General features: G+C 40.7%; 1 protein-coding gene across 2 annotated transcripts in view; it reads right to left on the bottom strand.

The window, feature by feature from the left end:
* Positions 1-16,178, bottom strand: part of epn1a (epsin 1a) — a 41,308-nt gene extending 25,130 nt beyond the window's left edge. For both annotated transcript variants that reach the window (XM_041232314.1, XM_041232315.1), the window contains exon 1: positions 15,986-16,178. The gene's annotated coding sequence lies outside the window, so the exon portion shown is untranslated. The remainder of the gene's footprint in view (positions 1-15,985) is intronic.
* Positions 16,179-16,755: the final 577 nt, after the last annotated feature.

Raw genomic sequence — 16,755 nt, 5'->3', positions numbered from 1 at the left:
CATGTACATGTGTTTCCTTGAATCCCAACTGCGTTCAGTTTGAGAATTAATCTTTTGTGTGGGACTTTGTCAAAAGCTTTCTGGAAATCTAAATAAACCATGTCATATGCTTTGCAATTATCCATTATCGATGTTGCATCCTCAAAAAAATCAAGCAAGTTAGTTAGACACGATCTCCCTTTCCTAAAACCATGTTGACTGTCTCCCAGGATACTGTTACCATATAGGTAATTTTCCATTTTGGATCTTATTATAGTTTCCATAAGTTTGCATATAATAGAAGTCAGGCTTACTGGTCTGTAGTTGCCTGGTTCAGTTTTATTTCCCTTTTTGTGGATCGGTATTACATTTGCAATTTTCCAGTCTGTCGGTACCACCCCTGTGTCAAGAGACTGCTGCATGATCTTGGTTAGCGGTTTGTAAATTACTTCTTTCATTTCTTTGAGTACTACTGGGAGGATCTCATCCGGCCCAGGGGATTTGTTTATTTTAAGAGCTCCTAGTCCCTTTAACACTTCTGCCTCAGTTATGCTAAAGTTATTTAAAACTGGATAGGAACTGGATGAAATGTGGGGCATGTTGTCAGTATCTTCCTTTGTAAAAACTTGTGAAAAGTAATCATTTAATATATTTGCTATTTTTTTTTCTTCATCTACGATTTTGCCATTTGTATCTCTTAAACATTTAATCTCCTCTTTGAATGTTCGCTTGCTGTTGTAATATTGGAAAAAACATTTTGGAATTGGTTTTAGCTCCCTTAGCAATGTTCATTTCTATTTCTCTCTTGGCCTTTCTAACTTCCTTTTTGACTTGCGTTTGCAGTTCTGTGTACTCTTTCTGCGTACTTTCTTTTTGGTCCTTTTTTAATGCTCTGTAAAGTGCCTTTTTTCGCTGAATATTTTTTTTTAATTGATCTATTAAAACATTTTGGCAATTTAGTTTTACATTTAGATTTGTCTACTTTAGGGATGTAATTGTTTTGCGCCTCTAGTACTACATTTTTGAAGAACAACCATCCTTCTTCTGTGGGTGTTTTCTCTATTTTACTCCAATCTACTTCTGTTAGTCTTTGTTTCATACCTTCATAGTTTGCTTTTCTAAAATTGTAAACCTTAGCTTTAGTCACTACTTTTGGGGTTTTAAAAAACACTTCAAATGAGACCATGTTGTGGTCTGAGTTTGCCAGTGGTTCTCTCACCTCTGTTTTAGTTATTCTGTCTTCGTTATTTGAAAAGACTAAATCAAGGCATGCCTCCCCTCTAGTGGGTGCCTTGACAAATTGTGTTAGGAAGCAGTCATTTGTCATTTCAACCATTTCTATTTCATCCTTCGTGCTCCCCACCGGGTTTTCCCATTTTATTTGGGGGAAGTTGAAATCCCCCATTAGTACGGCTTCTCCTTTGCTACACGCATTTCTAATGTCATTGTATAACAGATTATTGTGCTCACCGTCTGAATAATCGGTGAAAACTGGAAGGGGTAGCCAACTCCCAATCAGCAACTTTAACAAATCAAAGAGGTAGACAGGATTCAAGCTTGGGCTGACACATGGCTGATGAAATTTATTGTGAATAAAAGTCTTGCACGAGGGAACAAAAACATTAGAGGCAAGAACATGAACAGTAATGAAACAGAGGAGGCTACGCATGGAAAGGACTTGGGGGTAGTAGTGGATGAATCTCTTAAGCCATCTAGACAGTGCGGAGAAGCTATAAAAAGGACACCTAGAATGTTAGGTTATAAGTCAGGACAGTTGAATTCAAATCTAGAGAAGTTATATTAAAATTATACAATGCACTGGTACAACCACACCTAGAACACTGTGTCCAGTTCTGGTCCCTGTATCATAAGAAAGACATTGGAGAGTACAGAGGAGAGAAACATGATTAATTCCAGGATTGAAGGGCATGTCATATGAAGACAGAGTGAAAGAGCTGAATCTGTATAGCCTAGAAAGAAGGAGAGACAGATGTGACTTAAGAGGTATTTCATTGCCAAGGGGTTTAACAAAGTAACTGCTGAGAATTATTTTTCACAGGTCAGAGAGAACAGAACCAGGGGCCCCGGCTGGAAGCTGAAGAAGGGCATATTCAGAACCGAGGGGAGGAGCTTTACACAGAAAGGGTGGTGAATTATTGAAACAGGCTGCCGGACACAGCTTGTTGCGAAAGTTGTTTTTTTTCTGATGCTACCAAGGCGTAATTACCACTCCCATTAACTCCCAAGAACAGACTGGATGATGTAATGAACAATACTGTATAACCCTCTCTGTGATCTAGCTAGTCGTCTGGAGGAAGAGCCGTCCGCTTAGCCACGGATTCCCAGAGGTTTCACTTCCCCTAATAACTAAATGGTTCAGGTGTTTGTTTTGTTTCTCCTCTCCTGAGTGTTAGCGGACCACGCTTGCATTACGTGAGTGAGCAGAGGTGGCCCGAATGGCCTTTTCTCAATCTAGAATTTCTTAAGTCCTGAGTAATCTCAACAAATAATGTACACTCTTTAACCCTTTGTGGTACTATGTCAGACCAGGTCCGACATCATCAAAAAGACGTCAAGCACAGGTCTCTAGTTGTGTTTTCTCCAAACAGAGAAAACCTTTCAATGGCCGAGAGAAGCCAAAAAAAAAAAAGGGGGGGGGGGGGGGGGGGGGGGGGGGGGGGGGGGGGTTGGGGGACATTTGCAGAGCTTTTTGAGATGTTATAATAAGAAAATAATGACTTGGATCGCATTATTGAGGAGTTTGGTGATAAAACGAGTGATCAGGAGAGGGTTTATCAGTATGCATGTCTATAAAACAGGTATGTGAAAAATACAGTGAACAAGGAGAGGGGCGAGGCTGAAGATGCAGTACTGAGTGTCCTGTTGATATGCAGGGCCTTTTAAACCTGTTTTACTGTGAATAAAATTACTTTTAAACAGAGCAGGTAAATTAAACAGTGTGGGTAAATTAAACAGTACGTGTGAAAATAAATTAGACCCGACACGCTCAATAGGCACTGAATATATGGACCGCAAAGGGTTAATGGTAACCGGGTAGGCATTAATAAAGAGCCTCCCATTTTAACTGCAGTGTTACTTTGCGCTGCTGTACAGCCATGTGTGTGTTCTGCAAGGCTCTTATCGGCTCAGCGCATTGTTTGAGGTATCACACTGACATTGCAAATGAACAACGTTATGTATATTTTAACATTAACTTGGTGAACATGTTCAAACCTATATAAAGCCATACAGTTAAATAAAATAAGGAAATGCATTAATATTCCGGCAATCTTTTTCACGGTTGCCTCCGATGATGGCTCCAGGTGGATTTGACTCTTTTTCACGGTTGCCTCCGATGATGGCTCCAGGTGGATTTGACTCTTTTTGGCGGTTGTCTCTGATGATGGCTCCAGGTGGATTTGACTCTTTTTGGCGGTTGTCTCTGATGATGTCTCTGATATTGTGTGCAGTTCTGGTCACCTCGCTATAAAAAAGATATTGCTGCTCTAGAAAGAGTGCAAAGAAGAGCGACCAGAATTATTCCGGGCTTAAAAGGCATGTCATATGCAGACAGGCTAAAAGAATTGAATCTATTCAGTCTTGAACAAAGAAGACTACGTGGCGACCTAATTCAAGCATTCAAAATTCTAAAAGGTATTGACAGTGTCGACGCAAGGGACTTCTTCAGCCTGAAAAAAGAAACAAGGACCAGGGGTCACAAATGGAGTTTAGAAAAAGGGGCATTCAGAACAGAAAATAGGAGACACTTTTTTACACAGAGAATTGTGAGGGTCTGGAATCAACTCCCCAGTAATGTTGTTGAAGCTGACACCCTGGGATCCTTCAAGAAGCTGCTTGATGAGATTTTGGGATCAATAAGCTACTAACAACCAAACGAGCAAGATGGGCCGAATGGCCTCCTCTCGTTTGTAAACTTTCTTATGTTCTTATGTTCTTATGATGGCTCCAGGTGGATTTGACTCTTTTTGGCGGTTGTCTCTGATGATGGCTCCAGGTGGATTTGACTCTTTTTGGCGGTTGTCTCTGATGATGGCTCCAGGTGGATTTGACTCTTTCTCGCGGTTGCCTCTCACGATGGCTCCAGGTGGATTTGACTCTTTTTCACGGTTGCCTCCGATGATGGCTCCAGGTGGATTTGACTCTTTTTGGCGGTTGTCTCTGATGATGGCTCCAGGTGGATTTGACTCTTTCTCGCGGTTGTCTCTCACGATGGCTCCAGGTGGATCTGTAGCTGGAGCGGATGTTTACACTTCTGGGCTGCTACGATTAAACTGAAAATCGATTTTCTGATCGATTCCATTTCTCATTATATACATCAATATAATAAATACTGGATAATCAATTCAATATTTTTGTAATATAGTTAATGACATTATTTAAGTTTATCAATGAAACTCCGCTGATGCGCTGCCTTGCTATTTACAATACTTCTGCAAGACAAGCAGGGAGCGTGCTCTTCTTTTCCTGCTCGTGTTAACTATCCTCTGATTTGCTGGTCCAATCCTACCAGCGAATCAGTTTTGAAAATGCTTTGTAAGTACACGCCCCCCTGTGTATTCACTGTAAAAAAAACAAAATGTGCACCACCCTGCATCCAGAGCAGGACGACAGGCTTGTATTCCTGGCAAACAGCCTGGAAATACATTGTGCACATTGAACAAAACTGATAATAGTCGGTTTCAAAATGAACTGTTAATAATGAATATTTAACAATATTCAATAATGTTAAAATAAAGAAAGAAACGATCAGTGATGTTAAACACAATTTTGGAGCAACGATCTGCTTGACCTACAGCAGGAGGAAATCAATGTATTATTGACATGATGATGATGATGATGTTTTAAGCTGGGATTTCCGCATTGTGTTTCACAGATAGTGAAGGTTAGGTGCTACAGTATTTATTAGATGCAGTGCGTGATGCTGTCCCTGAATAAACAAGACGTTTTTCATAAACCTGTGTCTAGTTTATATAGCTTACATTCCACAGTACTGTAATCTGTTTGCAATGAATATTTTAGTAACAACCCTGTAGTGTGTTGAATTGTGTCGATTGTTATATTTGGAGGCTTAACTGACAGCCCTATTACGCTTCAGCCTGTGCAGCTTCCAGTTCTTATTCTTACTGTGATTGGCTGCAAAGACAGCAGGGCTAGCCAGAGATTGGATGATGTTTGTTGGGTTGATTTTTCTTGTGTAGTTTCATAGTAACTGAAGACATTGCATTCTGGGAGTTGTAGTTGTTATTAGCGGGAGTGCTAGGGGAGGCCGGCAAGCTGTGCAGCAAGTGAACAAGCCTTGGGCTTCGAGGAGTTGCAGGCCATTTTTCCAGTTCTAATATTTAAACACATTGTCATTTATAACGTTAGTACATGATGTGCAACAGCAGGATGATATTCAAAGCTCAGCTTTTCCAAAGTTAAAACAGAAAGTGCAAACAATATTTGCAACTGTTTGCATGCGCTGTACAAAAAACTGTAACAGTTTCATTTCAAAACAGGAGTTGAGAATTGTATTTATTTCACTAAATTAACATTTGTTCATGTTTAATTATTATTATTAATTATTATTATTATTATTATTATTATTATTATTATTATTATTATTATTATTATTATTATTATTATCTGCTTTAAACTTAAGTGGCATATTCTTGTTTGGTAAATAAATGTGTATTTGCTGAAATGGCTCTATGTGTTAATTTAAAAAATGACTTGTTATTTAAGTCACTGAAACAGATGTGTGTGTATCGCCTCACCCCTATTCATTCAGCAGACACTTTTTCCCCCCCAAGCGACTCACAGAGACTAGGGGGGTGAACTCTGCATCATCAATAACTGCTGCTGCTGCTGCAGAGTCTCTTCCAATAGGACCTCGTTTGTTTGGCGTCTCATCTGAAGGACGAAGCGCAAGGTGACTTTCTCAGGGTCACACACAGCGAGTCTGAGCCAGGATTTGAACCTCCTGGTATCAAGCCCATTTCTCTAACCACTGAGCCACGAGCCTCCCAATGTTAATTCATGAAGTAGTATTTGATGGTGACTGGGTGTGGATCTGCTTCAATTACCTCAGTGGAATCATTATTAACCACTCAATACTCTACAGCAATTTGAATCAAAATGTTTTGAATATGTTTTAGTGTAAAGCTTTTCAGCTGGAAATAATAGGAGCTGTTCAAGGATACTATACACAACAGCCAGTAGTTCTTAGTTTGATCTCAGAGGGTGCTGGTCACCCTGGCACTGGCTCTGCTCTGAAGCACAGTTTGTTCTTAGTTTGATCTCAGAGGGTGCTGGTCATCCTGGCGTCCGCTCTGCTCTGAAGCAAAAGGTGGATTTTGGCCCTGCCTGGTTCTGGGTGTTTTCCAGTCCTGCTGTTTAGTTTTAAATGTCACGATGAGATAAACGAGAGTGACTCTTTCAATATCACTTAAAAACAGGCTGAGCAAACAAACTGCAGCACTGACCAGAGTTCAGATACACACAGGGAGGAGGAGAGAGAGAAAGAGAGAGAGAGAGAGAGAGAAACTAATAAGTGGCGTAGGTGGTGAAGTATGACACCGTATAGTCAATGTATTCAGGAAATAAATGCAGTGTGAAAATTGGTAACAAAAGAACAGATTTCGTCACACAGGGGGGTGCAGTGAGACAGGGCTGCAGTCCAACACTGTTCAATATCTACATCACCGATCTGGCCACAGTGCTGGAGCAGTCTGCAGCCCTTGGACTCACTCTGCATGACACTGAAATAAAACCCCTGCTCTACGCAGATGAGCTGGTCCTGCTGTCACCCGCAGAGCAGGGGCTGCAGCAGAGCCTGGCACTGCTACAGCAGCACTGTCACACCTGGCCCCATACAGTAAACATGGATAAGACCAGAATGATGGTATTCCAGAAGAAAGCCGGACCTCAGGGAAATACTACTTCACTATAGACACACATACCTGGGTCTGACCATCAGTACCTCAGGGAGCTTTCACCTGGCAGTGAATGTATTAAAAGGAGAAAGCATGCATGGTTTTCACTGCGACTAAGGGGAAGCTGTATAACATGAATCCCCCATAAGAATCTGGCTAAAAATACTTGAAAGTGTGATTCAGCCCATTGCCCTATATGGCAGTGAAGTGTGGAGTCCACTCACAGACCAAGACTACACAAAGTGGGACAAACGCCCAATAGAAACCCTGCATACAGAATTGTGTAAAAATATACTAACAGTGCAGAGAAATACAGCGAATCAGGCAAGCAGGGCTGAATTAGGCTGCTACTCACCGATTTTTAAATTTAAAAAAGAGCACTAAAATACAGGGTTAACTTTCCCTTTCCACTCCGATGTCGGACCCTGTCCATCATCAGAAAGACGTTAAGCACAGGTCCCTAGTAGGAAATAGCCGATTAAACATTTCAATGGCTGAGTGAGACCAATAGGAGATGAATAAAGCCTCATCCAGCGCTCAAAGAGCGGACATTTGCAGAGCTTTTAATAACTTGGGTTGCATTATTGAGGTGTTTGGTGATAAAACAAGCAATCAGGAGAGGATTTATCAGTATGCACATCTATAAAGAGGTATGTGAAAAATACAACGAACAAGGGGTGGGGCTTGGCTGGAGATGCAGTGCTGAGTGTCCTTTTGCGATTCAGTGCCTTTTAAATCTGTTTTACTCTGAAAAATATATAATTGAAAACAGTGCGTATGAAAATAAATTGGACCTGACGCATCTGACAAGCGCTGAATAAACAGACCACAAAGGGTTAAACCCCAGCAACCCAAAATCCTACCATCACAAAGCCCTGACCAGCCAAGAGCTCTGCCAGCTGGTCCTGAAGCTCACTGCACAGCTTCTGGACAGTACTGCTAAAAACAATGCCAATCAGAGTCAACCAAATTACATCTCACCTCAAAAACTCAAACACAAAACAAGTCTGAATGCTATCTGGCCCTAAAAAGAGACTTTACCCTGGCAGAATACCTGGTCAGAGTGAGAGACACAAAGCAGAGCCAGATCCTGACCAAGTACAGACTCAGTGCCCACCACCTGGCCATCGAAACAGGACGACACAGACAGAGTCCTGGCTGCCCACAGACAGGAGGCTGTGTGGTCACTGTGAACTGGGTCACTGTGAAATCGAGACAGAGATGCACTTTCTCCTACACTGCAGTAAATCCACCCAAACAAGGGACACGTTCTTTAAAAACATTGCAATTTCTCTCCCACAATTCCCACACATCAGCAGTCCAGAGAGAGTGCTGGGAGGGTGGGGAGCACATTTTTCACAATAACTTGAAACAACCTTCGAACTTAGTTTATTAACTTTCACAAGGTATCATCAATATCAACCACAATCGAGATCACTTTGAGAGCATTCTTGCAAAGCATTAACAAAAGCATATTCACTTCTGTGTTGCAGCTGATTCTCTGATTTCCCTGTGAAAATGCACGTCACATTCGTGTCGAGCTGCTCGGGTGTCAGTGCATCTGGTACAGGGGGGAGAAGCAGGCACCTGCCGAATCTGCCTCTATGGAGAGGGCTGCTCGGTGCTGCTCATGAACGTTGCAGTTTTTAACTCGTCAATTAATCGAATACTAAATCAGTGAAGCACAACCTTCCTGCATTATTCAGAAGTATGAATACTCTAGTAAACAAACATAAATCACAATACTCACACTTTGACGGTTTTTGTTTTATTTCCCTTTTAAAAAATGAAAAAGTTTTCACTGAGCCTTAAAAACAATGCCCAACGAGCAATACCTAACAGAAGCGTCAATCTCAATAAATACAAAGGTAACACGGCACAGGACAGATTTGCACACCGAGGGGGGAAAACACCAACGCTAAATTCAATGAAAAACAACAAGCTATATTTATGAATGACAGGCTAGAACACAATGTGCCCACTGTGCAAAAAGTGCAGATGTTTCAGTCAAACAGTGACCATCATTGTGCCGCCAAAAACAAAGCACAAACACGTTACAAACAGAGGTTTCAATTAGCTTCATTGGCGTGATGCTAACTATGTGCAAAACAGGCAACTGAAAACAATTAGAACCAGGTGCTCGAGTGTCAACATCCACGGACCACAGACACTATGCATTGTGTGCAACAGCAGAAACAACACAATGGCAAGCAGCACAAGGATAGCAGCATGTTCACAGCTGGCAAGACAACTACAGTCAGATTCAAAAAGTGAGTTCACTACACCACTCCAGCGCATTGTCGTCATCTTCAATATATAATCAATATTCATAGCTCATGATTAAAATTAGAAAAGAAAATAGCTTACTAGGGTGTACAGGAATTCAGACAACTGTAAGAGCACAGCAGTAGTCTATAGAAACAGGATCGTGCAAGTTCTTCATTCAATCCTTTCAGCTGTACCTGGTGTAAATAATAAATCCATTCTGATTCACACTGAAACAATCTTAGGTCAGGATTTTCACATCTGTCTGAAACCGAATGTTGGGTATCGAGAAAGCGTCTCACTATTGGTGAATGGGTGTTTTCAATTGTCTGAGCTCTTGTGTTCATTACTGCACAATCTTAACTGTCTGGTGGTTTTTCAATGTCTTAAAAAATGACAATTTCAGAAATCTCATCATCTGAAGCATTTTAAAAACTGGTAAAAATGTAATCAGAATATCAGAGTCGAAAATACACATCTAGCACACTGAAGTGAATAATACAGTAATTGACGAAGACATACCATGTCTCTCCTGAAACTCAACATGGCAGCTGCACCAACGAAGAAAATAGTAAAAAAAAAAAAAACCTGATTATCTGTGAGTTTTGCTGTCATTCCACTGATCGTGTATCAACACCTTCCAAAGATCTTCTTGACCAGTCATAAACACATAGAGAACAAGAAAGAAAGTAAGACGACAGCAACAGTACAGCACTGCCTCCTCTGTGCTGGGAAACCAGGCTGGGCTTTCACTAAGCAAGCCAAATGAATTCTGTGTTTACTTCACTTCTTTCCATGCTCCCTACCTTTAACAAAGCTATAATTAGCAATATTAAACTGTTTCTTAATTACATTACGTTATCTGACGATGAAGAAAAATGAGCTCAAAGCTATTTTCTAGCTGTACATTCCTTAAAGGAAAGTGATCACTGTCCTGTGTAAATGCAGTCACTGCACTGCACACCACTGGCTTCATAAAGACATTCTGTCTGGAGATGCGCCTCCTTTTTAAATCTTGCAAATAACACTGCAGAATTAGGAAAGAAACAATTAAGAGGATTAATTATGTGTTTACATTAAAAGGGACGCTATTTGAATTACAATTGGGTAATACACAGCAGCGAACCTGTTATAGAGCAACGAGTCAGTCAACACGCCTTTATCAGTGTTTCATATTTTATTATCTTGGTTATTATTATAATGCCAGTAAAACGCTAAACTTAACTTGTGGAGTACTGTGCATAGGATTACTCTCGCATGACATTGCTGGACTGTTGCTAAAAACTGTTTTACATTTTGGTATTGTTATTGTAAATGCCAGCAATAAGCTAAACAAGTCTTTTCCAAACCCCTTTATTTGTAAACTGAACTACTGTAAATATAACTCTCAGAACTGTGCTGGACATTTGGTTTTCTGAACTGTTGAAATACAAGTTTTCCTGTTTATTTTAATGCAAGCAAGTGATGTCTATAAACATTATGACAGGTTTGAAGTGTCTTCAGGTGCGTTACTATCTATTACATTATATTACAAAAAACTCTTGGCTTTAATAAAACAGAAATTGTGGTATTTACTATTTTAACTCAATATTAGATTTCTGTTCAAATGCCATGTTTAATCATTAATACACTGATAAAAAGTGGGAAAAAACGGAATTGACAATTTTTGAAAAACGGAATTTGCTATTCCCAAGAATGAAGGCAGAGCAGACGCCAGTGTTTTATACAGCAGTATGAAGCAATTCTAGCAGGACAGCAGTTCAGCATGCAGTCTGTATCTATGATAACAACCGACAGGGATGCGGTTATGAGAGGATCTCATTCATATGAGATAGCAGGGAGGGGGTTAAAATCCTTCCCCGCTAAAAACCTTGTGAGAATGCACATTTGGGTGTTATGGGGTTTAATTGTGTAATTGTTTTATTGTTTAGTAATCCCCTGCACCTGGTGGTAATTGTAAATTAGAGCCAGGTGCAGGGGATTTAAGAGAGGCAGCCAGCCTGTTCCAGACTGCTGCTGAGAGAAGAGCCCGACTGTGTGAGTGAGCAGTCGTATTGAGGTATTGTGTGAGGGTGTGTTTTTAAATGTTTGTGGCAGGTAAACGGTTTAGCCGTCCTGCGTGATAGTTAGGTTCCTGTTTATGTTTAGTGAGTGCTCCAAATAGGAGCTAGGTGTTTGTTTTGTGTTTATTTCATTTTGTGTTTATTAAAAGTGAGCGCTGTTTCAGTACAATCCTGTGTGTTGGGTCATGATTCAGAAGGGAGAAGAACCCGTGAGAGCCTCTGTGGCGAGCAAAAAGGTGACTCTATATATATATATATATATATATATATATATATATATATATATATATATATATATATATATATATATATATATATATATATATATATATATCATATCTTGGATCTGGTCATTACCTCTGGCCTGCCAGTTGATAATCTGCAGGCTGTTGATTTGGCTTTTTTGACCGTATGGCTATACTATTTGGACTTGAGCTACCAATACCTTTGATTAACCCTAAGCGTACAGTCAAGTATCGTAACATTAAGTCAATCACTCAAGCTGCCTTTACTGAGGCTGTTTTAATTTCACCCCTACTTACTGAACAACCTGACGTATTGGAAGACATTGTAAACTCTTACAATACTACTATGCATAACATTCTTGACAGTTTAGCACCAGAGAAAACACACACAGTCTCATATACTCGCTGCTCCCCCTGGTATAATGATCAGTTACATTCCATGAAAACAGCAAACCTGAACGCAGACGGAAGGATACTGGCTTAACTGTCCACTTGCAGGCTTGCAGGCAGCATAAACACAGTTATAAGGCTGCTTTAAATTCGGCAAGATCATCCTTTTAAAGCAGCCTTATCAAGGATGGCTCTGATAAACCTAGGTGTCTTTTTTCAACTATAAATCGAATGCTGCAGCCAAACTGTCAGTCCACTCCTTCTGGCTCTATAGAGCAATGTCATAAGTTCATAACTAAAATAGACAACATTAGACAAGAGCTTGCATCTTCTTCCATGCCTGGTGTGTTCACTTTTAACAACAGAATTTATGGGGCTTCTTTTCTCAGACTTCGCTGAGGTTACGCCATCATGCCTGACAAAAATCACGTCTAAAATGAATCCTACAGCCAGCTCTCTGGATCCTATTACAACATCTATTATTGATAATTCTGCAGCTGTTAGTTCAGTTGTGGCAAAGATCGTCAATGTGTCTCTAAGCACTGGCACAGTTCCGTCTTCCTTTAAATGTGTATCAGTCACACCATTGCTAAAAAAGCCTACCTTAGACCCAGAGATATTATCTAATTATAGGCCTGTATCTAATCTGCCGTCTAATCACCTACTGCAACACAGTCTGTATGAGCTCCTTCAATCTGGATTGAGATCACTGCACAGTACAGAAACAGCTCTTGTAAAGGTGGTAAATGATCTGTTCATTGCTGCAGATTCTGGAGCCTTATCTATCTTGGTCCTCCTTGACCTTAGTGTCGCACTTGACAGTCAACCATGATATTCTTATTAGGCGCCTAGAGACCTCTTTTGGTATCTCTGGTACTGCACTGTGCTGGTTTAAGTCTTATCTGTCAGACAGGAAGCAGTCTGTCTCGATGGGGGCGTACTCGTTCTTTTCCAGTCCAGTTTCCACAGGTGTCCCCCAGGGCTCTATTCTGGGGCCTCTTATTTAATATCTATATACAGTCACTTGGTCAGATAATCCAGCGCCATGTAGTTAGTTTTCATTCTTATGCAGATGACACTCATATTTATCATCCAAATTTATCATATATATAATAAATGAGAGGATGATTCAAAATCAGAGGCAGAGCCACAACAAATGTCTTGTATCAATTTAAAGTAAACTGTAATATTTGGGGGGGGGTGGGGGGTTGTTTATTTACCAGTGTTCCATTTTACATTCCTACCTCTATTTAATTATTCCTTTGTATTATTTATTTTATGTTGATGATCATAATGTTTATATTATATACTGTACTCCTAACTGCTTTTGCAATACCGCTAATGCCAATAAAGCACCTTTCAATCTGAATTTGAAAGAGAGAGAGAGAGACACACACACAGTCACACACACAAACACACTGCCACACATACAGGCCCTTATAAAAGATGTTTCCCATGGTAATACTACACATTTCCCAGTTTCCAGGGCTTGGCCATGTTTATTAATATGCTTTACCACACACAGACACTGAGACACGCACACACACTGAGACACACAAACAGGCACACTGTTTAATCAGTGGCTGGTAAATAATGCCTTCCTAAAGCAGCCCTGTGCATCCTCCCTCCTGCAATATGGACAGCTTGCGAATCCACTCTCATCCCTGTGAAGCCATGCTGCTGCAGGACTCTCACAATGCACGAGATCTCATTATTCACAACACCGCCACTAATCAGAATGACACCAACATGATGTTTAAACCACTCTTTGGTCTGAAGCTAAGCAGCAGTCTTGCTGAGGTTCACATTTAACAGCAGTCCAATAGAATCAAATTCCACAAGCTAATAAAACCATAAAACTATAGAATCAGCGTTACCACACTGCAGGATGGCTATCTGGAGCACTGCTATAGCACAGCGATCCTCGTTTATACCCTGGAGGAAGGCTTATTTTAAGGAGGGCAACAATCTTTCCCTGCACTACTGAAAAATAAATACATACATTAATCAATACATTAAACACATGCCATGAGATTCACAGTCTGGATTTTATTTTAACATTATTGTACCGATAACTTAATGTCTATCATTAAAAACATATTTGTCATCTTCATGTTTTAATAGTTTCACAAATCGATAGACTGTGCATGTCCAATAAATTCTGTTCAAATCTAGTTAAAAAAAAAAAAAAAAAAGTATTTTGTTTAATAGAGTGTTTAAATAAAAAAAAATATTGAAATGCAGTAAATGGCAAACACTAAAATCGAAAGAAACCATGAAAGTTTATCTTGAAATGCTTCTAAACAGTAAACTTCATGCTTTTTTAAACATCCCAACAAGCACACGCTTGAGCACAAAGTCTGCAGTCCGCTACCTCAGCGGCTGTGTGTTTCTGTTACTCCACTGAACTGCACTATTTTAAATGCCTGCTTCATTATTAAGGCAGCACTAGCACGGATTTGCTCATTTACAAAAAATGTAAACACCTTCAGTTTAAAAGACTAGTCTGTGCTGCCAGAGGCTTTCTTGGAGCCATTTCTGGGTTTCTTTGTAACCAATAGAAGATCAGCTTTTTCCACAGCTAGCCAATCTGAAGTGACAGGGGTGGGGAGTAAACACTTTTTAAAACGTGTGTGCTTCGTGCCAGATTTCCACAATTCTGTTCTCAGAAGCTTGCGTGGCTCTCTACAGATATACCGGAGTGTCCCTCTAGCACCACAATGATCACATGAAAAATACATAAACACAAACTACCTGTCCGACGGGCAAAGCATAACGGCAAAACTAATTCTGCCGGGTGTCAGGAGTTATAACTGCACACAAACACCCTGACAGACACATATACAGAGTCACAGATACATATACATACTCATTGACACACACACACCCTGACAGACACACATACAGAGTCACAGATCCAGACACATACTCACTGACACACACACCCTGACAGACACATATACAGAGACACAGATACAGACACATACACACCCTGACAGACACATACTCACTGACAGACACACATCCTGACAGACACATATACAGAGTCACAGATACAGACACATACTCACTGACAGACACACACCCTGACAGACACATATACAGAGACACAGATGCAGACACATACACACCCTGACAGACACATACTCACTGACACACACACACCCTGACAGACACAGACAGGCACACTGAGACACACACACACACAGATACTCATGGACACAGACTGACACACACACAGACATGGAGATACATACGCACTGACACAAACACTGATACACACACACACACTGAGGCACAAACACTGATACACACAGATACATACGCTCTGACACACAATGAGACAGACTTACAGACACACACACACACACTGATACACTCAGATACACAAAAACTGAGGCACATAGCACTGACACACAGATACATACACTCTGACACACGAGACAGACTTGCGCGCACACACACACATTGAGATTCACCGTTCAAACAGACACACGAAACCGCTGCTCAACCCAGCCACCAGTTCAGAAACACGGATTTGCAATCTGAGAGGAACAGCGCTTTCTGCGCGTTTAAAAATCTAACGAGTGAGTCAGCCAGTAGATAGAGCATTACTGTGAGCAATGGCAATATAACAGGAATCATCACCATCATCATAACCGCCACTAATATTGCGCTCGGTATCTGGGTTTGCAGTCGTCAATTATTATTATTATTATTATTATTATTATTATACCAACCCATTGAGAAGTGAAGGTTCTGTGAATAGAATACTATAGCTGAGCAGGCATTTGTATTCAATAACCCTGTACAGTGCCGGGCAGGGTTGGGCGGGGCAAGGTACAGTACTGGCGATCATTAACATTATACTACACAGGAGGGGAGCGTGTGTCAATATTTGTTATGATCAATCGCTAAGCAATTCCTATTGGAAAATACGCGCACCTCTCTCGCCGTACTGTCTGCGAGAATACTGGCAACCAATCGAGGTATATTTCACTAAATAATAATAATAATAATAAATAATAATAATAATAATAAATATAATAATAATACGGCTATTAATGGGAGACGGACGTGTTGGGTTCTGCCTCCAGTCGCGACTCACCCTCCCTCCCGGCTCTCAGCTGCACCGGGCCGCCATCGCCCCGCTTTCTGAACAGATGAAGCCGATGTTCGGGTGTTTGTTTTCGGGGGTATGTTTAATTTCGCTGTACCCCGAGATTTCTCTTCTCTCTCTGATTCTGACCCTTTTCTCCACAAACACTTTGGGACAGGAACAAGATGGCACCCCGTTTCCGCTTCCGGTAACGTCATGTCAGGATTATTAATTATGTGGGCGTGGCTGACCATTAAGGGAATATTAATGAGGTGACGTCACACAGCCCGGTCGCCCGTGGCGGAAGGGAGGCTTATTGGCTGTAGGCCACGTTCATATCGTTTATTTTCAGATTTCTTCTTTGTAAACTGTTAGTTTACTGGTTAGCTTCAAACATTTTTTTTTTTTTTACTTTCTTCATGTTGCGTCCAGGTTTTACAGGGATGTTAATAAGAATAAGTAATGTTGTTGAATACGGCATGCTGGGATCCTTCAAAAAGCTGCTTGATGAGATTTGGGGACTGGTAAACTGCTAACAACCAAACAAGCAAGATGGGCCGAATGGCCTCGATTGTAAACATTCTTATGTTCTTAGGACACCGTCCCACAGCAGTTTGATCCAGTCGTTGTTTCACTAGGAGTTTAATAATAAGACAAACCTTTGCTTGTTACCTAGACAAAATGTGGCTAATCAAACTGGTAGTAAAACCTGGACTGGATGGCACTGCTATCTTATTCCCAGCCCTCTTGTTAGAGGGTGTGTTAGTTTCACAGTTTGT

Source organism: Polyodon spathula, chromosome 29, assembly GCF_017654505.1.
Source record: "Polyodon spathula isolate WHYD16114869_AA chromosome 29, ASM1765450v1, whole genome shotgun sequence".
NCBI lineage: Eukaryota > Metazoa > Chordata > Actinopteri > Acipenseriformes > Polyodontidae > Polyodon > Polyodon spathula.
The sequence above is the reverse complement of the archived record's forward strand: the minus strand, read 5'-3'. Positions and strand labels throughout refer to the sequence as shown.